The 8,398-nt window shown below is 47.3% G+C and overlaps 1 long non-coding RNA gene across 3 annotated transcripts in view; it reads left to right on the top strand.

Annotated features, from left to right (window-relative positions):
- The first annotated feature begins 893 nt into the window (after window positions 1-893).
- Window positions 894-8,398, top strand: part of LOC126996786 (uncharacterized) — a 21,257-nt gene continuing 13,752 nt past the window's right edge. For 2 of the 3 annotated variants that reach the window (XR_007751597.1, XR_007751596.1), the window contains exons 1-2: window positions 894-1,088; window positions 6,174-6,276. This is a non-coding gene — a long non-coding RNA (uncharacterized LOC126996786). The remainder of the gene's footprint in view (window positions 1,089-6,173; window positions 6,277-8,398) is intronic. The other variant, XR_007751598.1, reaches the window with a different exon arrangement.

Below are 8,398 nucleotides of genomic sequence, written 5' to 3'. Positions count from 1 at the left end.
AGGGTAGGAAGAAGAGAGAGAGAGAGAGAGAGAGAGAGAGAGAGAGAGAGAGAGAGAGAGAGAGAGAGAGAGAGAGAGAGAGAGAGAGAGAGAGAGAGAGAGAGAGAGAGAGAGAGAGAGAGCGATAGAGAGAGAGAGAGAGAGAGAGAGAGAGAGAGAGAGAGAGAGAGAGAGAGAGAGAGAGAGAGAGAGAGAGAGAGAGAGAGAGAGAGAAAGTTTGATTTATGGAAGGGTAGGAAGAAGAGAGAGAGAGAGAGAGAGAGAGAGAGAGAGAGAGAGAGAGAGAGAGAGAGAGAGAGAGAGAGAGAGAGAGAGAGAGAGAGAGAGAGAGAGAGAGAGAGAGAGAGAGAGAGAGAGAGAGAGAGAGAAGTTTGATTTATGGAAGGGTTGAGAAGAAGAAGAAGAGAGAGAGAGAGAGAGAGAGAGAGAGAGAGAGAGAGAGAGAGAGAGAGAGAGAGAGAGAGAGAGAGAGAGAGAGAGAGAGAGAGAGAGAGAGAGAGAGAGAGAGAGAGAGAGAGAGAGAGAGAGAGAGAGAGAGAGAGAGAGAGAGAGAGAGAGAGAGAGAAGTTTTGAGTTATGGAAGGAAGGAAGAAGAGAGAGAGAGAGAGAGAGAGAGAGAGAGAGAGAGAGAGAGAGAGAGAGAGAGAGAGAGAGAGAGACTTGCACACTTTTTTTTATATATTTATTTTATTTTAGTTATTTTTTTTAATTATTTCATATTTATAATTATTTCCTTCTTCCCTCCCCTTCCTCCCTTTCCTCCTCCTCTTCTTCTTCTTTATATTTTTTCTTTCCTTATAATATAAATTTTCTTATCATATATTTACTTTTTCTTATTATTTTTCTCCTTCAACCTCCCCCTTCCCTTCCTTCCTTCTCCTCCCCTCCCCCCAACTCCCCCTCCTAACCCCTCCCTTACCCCATAGGTCAAGATCTCGGTCACCCTCGGAGTCTCGTCACTGGAAACTTCCCGAGGAGCTGCGTCGGCGCCTCACACTCCACCTCCAAGCTGACCCAGGACTGTCCCGAGCTGAGCTGCACGACATAACCTATGCTAGGATCGAACCCGCCCGCAACCTCAAGATCAAGTACGGGTCACCCAAGACTAGGAGACACCGTAGCCTTCGCCGATCTAAGAGGCGGGTGATTGGGGTCTGAAGGGGCTGTTTTTAGGGTCGAGAGGGCAGGGATAAGACTGTAGGGTTACTGTCAGTGCTGAGAGAAAAAAAAGAGACGGGTAATTTTGGGTCTGATTTTGGTGCCTGAGGGGGCTGAAAAGAGTAGAAGGGAAGGACAGGGGCTGAGAAGGAGTTGTCAGGGTGCTATGGGTTTAGTAATGGGCTGGTTTGGGGCTTTTTAGAGGGCTGCTTTAGGGCTGAGAGTGTAAGGCCACACAGAAAAAGAGGAAGCTAGCGAGAGCGGCGAGGCGAGTTTCTGTGGCCACACGAAAAGCGAGGCGAGGCGAAGGTTGTCATGGCAATGCGACTCCGCGGAGCAGTATAGCGCAGCAACACTACACACTCCTTGCCGGCACCCACCCCGTCGAGGAATGAGGTGGAAAATTTATATACACAGTTCCGTGCTTCACTTATTTGGCGTTTTATGAAAAATTTGTATACACCATCAGGAGGCTTTTCTCTATAAGATGGAATCGTTTATTTTAGTCTTTACTTGATAGCCGCTGCAAGTGGTAGCTATATGCACAGTGTGTTATAAACATTACGGACTGATTATTTAACTTCAACTCGTCATTATTTTATTTTATTTTTATTTTTTTTTTACGTTGTTGCCTATTGCGCCAGTAGGCATCTTCCCAGTGGGGCCTGATGGTAGGCCCAAGGCTTCTTCCAGGTGGGGTCTGATGGTCGGCCCAGCCCGTTCTGGCGCAGGCGAGTGTTTATAGTGGCGCCATCTTGCATTGGCTCATGCTGTCCCCCGGAACTCATTCTTGATTCGCTTGGACGGCTTCCTCTAGAGTCCGGGTTGATGGGTGGTCTTCAGGGCAGCATGTGGGTAGTTTTAAGCCACTCGCTGGTGACTGAAAAATCCGAGGTGGTAGCGTGGGGATTCGAACTCACATCGTCCTCCACCCGGTGAATGTGGGCCCAGTACGCTACCAGTTCAGCCACCGCCTACCCAGTTTATTCAGTTTATGTTTTATTGAGCTTTCACAAACATATTTGTCGTTATTTGAGTTCTCCAATGGCTGCTGCGTCTAATGGTGTTAACCAAAATGTCCTATCTAATGCATGAGTTGAGTTATGGCAAATACAGTAAACCCTGGTTATAACGGACCTGCTTTTAAAGGATTTTAGATATAACGGACAAGGTCAGAGGGTCACAGAGACCCACCGAGAGTAGTTTTTGAGCCACCCGCCTCCGGTAACTACAATAGCTCCTGCTGCCCACCTGCCCCTCCTCCTGCTGCCCCATCCTTGGCTTACCACAGCCCATAGCTCCTGTTGCCCACCTGCCCTCCTCCTGCTGCCCCATCCTTGGCTTACCACAGCCCATAGCTCCTGTTGCCCAACTGCACCTCCTCCTGCTGCCCCAACCTTGGCTTACCACAGCCTATATCTCCAGCTGCCCACCTGCACCTCCACCTGCTGCCCCAACAGTGTCTTACCACAGCCCATAGCTCCTGTTGGCCACCTGCCCCTCCTCCTGCTGCCCCATCCTTCACTTACCGCAGTCTTTTTCAGCCCACCTCATGAAATATTTTCCTCTTCGTGTCTCCATTCAAATGAAGAGCGTATTCACACCACAACAAAGTCTTGTGCATCAATCCAGGACGTAAAGGTAATGGAAAATAGCCAAGTGTTTGTGAGTGTTGGTACTGACACAAATAAGTGGGTTGAGGGGGCTAAGCCCCAAGGTCGGTGGCAAGGTTGTTATGTTTGGTCAGTAGATTTATTCTGCACGCAGTGAGGAAATACGCAGCGCGGGACTGGACATGGTATCGGCATGCGTGGTCCAATTGGCGGGCCTGTGTTGCGAGAAATACCTCCTTGCAGAAATAAGTCGCTCTGCTGTCCACCATGCATGTGCACTGTGGGAATGCACAGGAGGAAAAACATCAATTTGCCTGGTTTTGTTCTAGTTTGTCCACATGTGACCTTTGTGAGCAGTGAGTGAACTGTAGAAACTGTCAGCAAGTTAAACATCTCTCTTTGCAAGCTATCAGTGCTGCAGCTGCGGCGGGTGTAACACAGGCATGGAAAAGTCAATCATTAAAATATCGTGACAGAAAGAGTCAACAGATTAACACCTCGATAACTACAAACATTAAGAAGTTTTGTCTACCAGTGTGGAATTGGCACACTTGTAAAATTTCCCCGTAGCAATATGGCCCCCAGCAGGGCCCCACTGCCAGCTTCAGTGGCTCACAGTCCATCGCCAAGCGGCTACACAGACAACTTGCAGATAACACAATAAAAAAATATAGATATACCTACATTATTTGGTTCATTGGTATTATTTTACTTTTTTTTTTTCGCTGCTCATAACGGACTTTCAGCATTAACGGACTAAGGTCCGCCCCAATTAGTCCGTTATATCGAGGGTTTGCTGTAAAATGGAAGCATGTCTGTGATGTCACACCTGACCGAGCAATCTCGCGTGAGAAAAGTTAATCGTCAACTCTCCTCTCTTTCTCGCTGATCACCTCCAAGCTTTCTCGCCAGTACCTGCCAGTGTGGCCAACACCTCCATTGCTTATATTGTGTATTAAAGTTTCTTGCCCTCGCTCACTCTGTGGCCTAAGAGAAGGTAGGGGAATTTAGGGGCTGTTTTGGGACTGAAGGAGAAGAAGAGCGAAGGAAAGAGGCTGAAATGAGAGACAAAGGGTGTTAGGATGCTATTGGTCTAAAAATGGACTGATTTAGGGCTGTTTAGGGGGCTGAGGGGACTGAGAAAGAGCATAGAGGAAAGGGAAGGGCTATAAGGTTGCTATTGGGGCTGAAAGATTGAGTGTAAGGGAAGGGCTGAGAAAGTGAGGGCTGATTATGGGTCTGAGAGAGAGGGTAGAGGGAAGGAAAGGGGCTGAAATGAGAGATAAAAGTGAGAAAGGGGGCTGCCAGGATGCTATGGGTTCAAGAAAAGGGTCCTTTTTGGCTTTGTAAGGCTGTTTAAGGCTTGTATAGAGGGAAGAAAAGGGCTGTCATGAGAGGGGGCTGAGGTGGTGTTTGAGGAAGGGCTGCCACAGGGTGAAGAAAATGAAGGGCTGTGGCAATAAGGGAAGGAAGGGCTGGAAAAGTGAAGGAAGGGAAGGAGGGGCTGAAAAGTGAAGGAAGGGAAGGAGGGGCTGGAAAAGTGAAGGAAGGGAAGGAGGGCTGGAAAAGGAAGGAAGGGAAGGGAGGGGCTGGAAAAGTGAAGGGAAGGGAAGGAGGCTGGAAAAGTGAAGGAAGGGAAGGAGGGGCTGAAAAGTGAAGGGGGGGGAAGGAGGCTGGAAAGGAAGGAAGGGAAGGAAGGAAGGAGGGGCTGAAAAGTGAAGGAAGGAAGGAGGGGCTGGAAAAGTGAAGGAAGGAAGGAGGGCTGGAAAAGTGAAGGAAGGGAAGGAGGGGCTGAAAAGTGAAGGAAGGAAGGGAGGGCTGGAAAAGTGAAGGAAAGGGAAGGAAGGCTGAAAAGAAGGAAGGGAAGGAGGGGCTGGAAAAGTGAAAGGAAGGGAAGGAGGGCTGGAAAAGTGAAGGAAGGAAGGAGGGGCTGAAAAGGAAAAGGAAGGAAGGAGGGCTGGAAAAGTGAAGGAAGGGAAGGAGGGGCTGGAAAAGTGAAGGGAAGGGAAGGAAGGGGCTGGAAAAGTGAAGGGAAGGGAAGGAGGGGCTGGAAAAGTGAAGGGAAGGAAGGAGGCTGGAAAAGTGAAGGAAGGGAAGAGAGGGTCTGGAAAAGTGAAGGAAGGAAGGAGGGGCTGGAAAAGTGAAGAGAAGGAAGGAGGGCTGGAAAAGTGAAGGAAGGAAGGGAGGGCTGGAAAAGTGAAGGAAGGGAAGGAGGGGCTGGAAAAGTGAAGAGAAGGGAAGAGAGGGGCTGGAAAAGTGAAGGGAAGGGAAGGGAGGGGCTGGAAAAGTGAAGGGAAGGGAAGGGAGGGGCTGGAAAAGTGAAGGGAAGGGAAGGGAAGGGGCTGGAAAATTGAAGGAAGGAAGGGAGGCTGGAAAAGGAAGGGAAGGGAAGGAGGGCTGGGAAAAGGAAGGGAAGGAAGGGAGGGCTGGAAAAGTGAAGGGAAGGGAAGGGAGGGGGTGGAAAAGTGAAGGGAAGGGAAGGGAGGGGCTGGAAAAGTGAAGGGAAGGGAAGGGAGGGGCTGGAAAAGTGAAGGGAAGGGAAGGGAGGGGCTGGAAAAGGGAAGGGAAGGGAAGGGAGGGGCTGGAAAAGGGAAGGGAAGGGAAGGGAGGGGCAGTTACAAAAGGTGGCTGAGAGAGAGGCTGGTGGAGGAGGCGGTGGCTGAGTGGATAGTGTGACGGTGCTGCGTTCAGGACGACGCGAGGTCAATCCCCGCCCGGTGCCACAAGCTGGGATTTTTGAGCCACCGCCGAGAGGCCTAAGACTACCCACATGCTGCCCAGAAGACCACCTATCAACCCGGACTCTAGATTCTAGGATTAAAGATGAGCTCCAGGGGGCAGCATGAGCCAGTGTAAGATGGCGCCACTATAAACACTTGCCTGCGCCACAACGGGCTGGGCCGACCATCACTGACACGAAGGAAGGCCTACCGGCGCAACAGGCGTAGACGTCAAAAAATAAAAAATAAAATAAATCAAAAATCAAAACAAGGCAAGGTTGGAGCACTGGGATAAGTGTACACACTTTAACAAGGAGAAATCTGCCACAAACATTATGACGGGAATGTTTACATGGATTTACAGGTCATGAGAGGTCAGGAACAGGATGTTAAGTCAAGGGCAAAGGGACACACATATATATTGCTGAAAAACACAGACTGAGACTTTGAAATAAATTGGTTCACAAAAAATAAGTGTGTGTGTTTGTATGTGTGTAATACACCACGGCCTGATCACGTGTTGACCTGTAATCGCCAGCAAAGACCTCCAGACATGACCAAGTCCTCCTAAAGTCCTAAAATCCTTGATCATAAACCTACATTATAAAACAAAAACAAACCAATTACATTATTATTATTATTATTATTATTATTATTATTATTATTATTATTATTATTTCAGCAATTCCATCGATTGCAAGGCCAGTCCTCCCATTGATGGTGAGAGCCCCTGCCCCCTCTCCCTGGGCCCCCACACCAGTGCCACGCTGCCCAGGCCCCCTAAGGTGAGTGCCAGGTGGTTTGGTCTGGGGCACTAACATTAGAATTTATGGTAATTTTTTAATTATTTACCTTATTTGCTGGTGGTGGTGGTGGTGGTGGTGGTGGTATATATATAGATATATATATATATATCTCTATATATCTATATCTATATATATATATATATATATCTCTCTATATCTATATATATATATATATATATATATATATATATATATATATATATATATATATATATATATATATATATATATATATATATATATTTTTTTTTTTTATTGAGACAGCTCAAGGGCACACAAAAGTAAACATTAATAAAAAAAAGCCTGCTACTGCTGCTCCTAAAAGAATCCAAAGAGGTGGCCGAAAGATAAGTCAGTTTCGGGAGGAGGTGTCCTGATACCTCCTCTTGAAAGAGTTCAAGTCGTAGGCAGGAGGAAATACAGATGAAGGAAGATTGTTCCAGAGTTTACCAGCGTGAGGGATGAAAGAGTGAAGATGCTGGTTAACTCTGCATAAGGGGTTTGAACAGTATAGGGATGAGCATGAGTAGAAAGTCGAGTGCAGCGGGTCCGCGTGAGGGGGGGCGGCATGCAGTTAGCAAGTTCAGAAGAGCAGTCAGCGTGGAAATATCGATAGAAGATAGAAAGAGAGGCAACATTGCGGAATTTAAGAGGTAGCAGACTATCAGTATGAGTAGGAGAGCTGATGAGACGAAGAGCCTTTGCCTCCACTCTGTCCAGAAGAGCTGTGTGAGTGGAGGCCCCCCACACATGGGATGCATACTCCATACGAGGGCGGACAAGGCCCCTGTATATGGACAGCAACTGTGCAGGGGAGAAGAATTGGCGGAGACGGTACAGAACGCCCAGCCTCGAGGAAGCTGATTTAGTAAGAGATGAGATATGAAGTTTCCAGTTGATATTTTGAGTTAAGGATAGACAGAGGATGTTTAGTGTTGAGGAAGGTGATAGCTGGGTGTTGCCAAAGAATAGGGGATAGTTGTTTGGAAGATTGTGTCGAGTGGATAGGTGGAGAAACTGTGTTTTTGAGGCGTTGAAGGACACCAGGTTCTTCTTGCCCCAATCGGAAATAATAGTAAGGTCTGAGGCTAAGCGATCTGCAGCATCCAGCCTTGAGTCGCTAAGTTCCTGAAGGGTGGGTCTTCTATTAAAAGAAGTTGAGTTATGCAGAGTGGAATCATCGGCGTAGGAATGGATAAGACAGTTCGTTTTGGAAAGAAGATCATCAATGAACAACAGAAAAAGAGTGGAGATAGGACAGAACCCTGCGGGACACCACTGTTAATAGATTTAGGGGAAGAACAGTGACCGTATACCACGGCAGAAATAGAACGGTCAGAAAGGAAACTGGAGATAAAGGTACAGAGAGAAGAATAGAAACCGTAGGAGGGTAGTTTAGAAAGCAAAGATTTGTGCCAGACCCTATCAAAAGCTTGATATGTCCAGCGCAATAGCAAAAGTTTCACCGAAACGGCTAAGAGAGGATGACCAAGAGTCAGTTAAGAAGGCTAGGAGATCACCAGTAGAACGCCTCTTTCGGAACCCATACTGGCGATAAGACAGAAGTTCATAAGTGTAAAGGTGTTTTTGAATATACCGGTTAAGGATTGATTCAAAAGCTTTAGATTGACAGGAAAGTAAAGCCATAGGACGGTAGTTTGAGGGATTGATGCGGTCACCCTTCTTAGGCTCAGGCTCTATGTAGGCATACTTGCAGCAGGAAGGAAAGATAGATGTTAAAAGGCAAATGCGAAAGAGTTTGACCAGGCAGGTATCAGCGCGTAAGTAGTTTTAAAGGACAATAGGAGGCACTCCATCAGGTCCATAAGCCTTCTGAGGATTGAGGCCAGAGAGGGCATAGAAAACATCATTTTGAAGAATCTTTATAACAGGCATAAAGGAGTCAGAGGGGGATGAGTAGGAGGAAGATGCCCAGAATCGTCCAGAGTGGAGTTTTTAGAAAAGTTTGAGAGAAGAGTTCAGCCTTAGAGATAGATGAGACGGCAGTGTTGCCGTCAGGACTGAGTGGAGGAAAGATGAAGAAGTGAAGTTGGAGGAGATGTTTTTGGCTAGATGCCAGAAGTCACGGGAAGAGTTAGAG

Source organism: Eriocheir sinensis, chromosome 1 (assembly GCF_024679095.1).
Source record: "Eriocheir sinensis breed Jianghai 21 chromosome 1, ASM2467909v1, whole genome shotgun sequence".
NCBI lineage: Eukaryota > Metazoa > Arthropoda > Malacostraca > Decapoda > Varunidae > Eriocheir > Eriocheir sinensis.
This window is presented reverse-complemented; position numbering and strand designations above follow the sequence as displayed.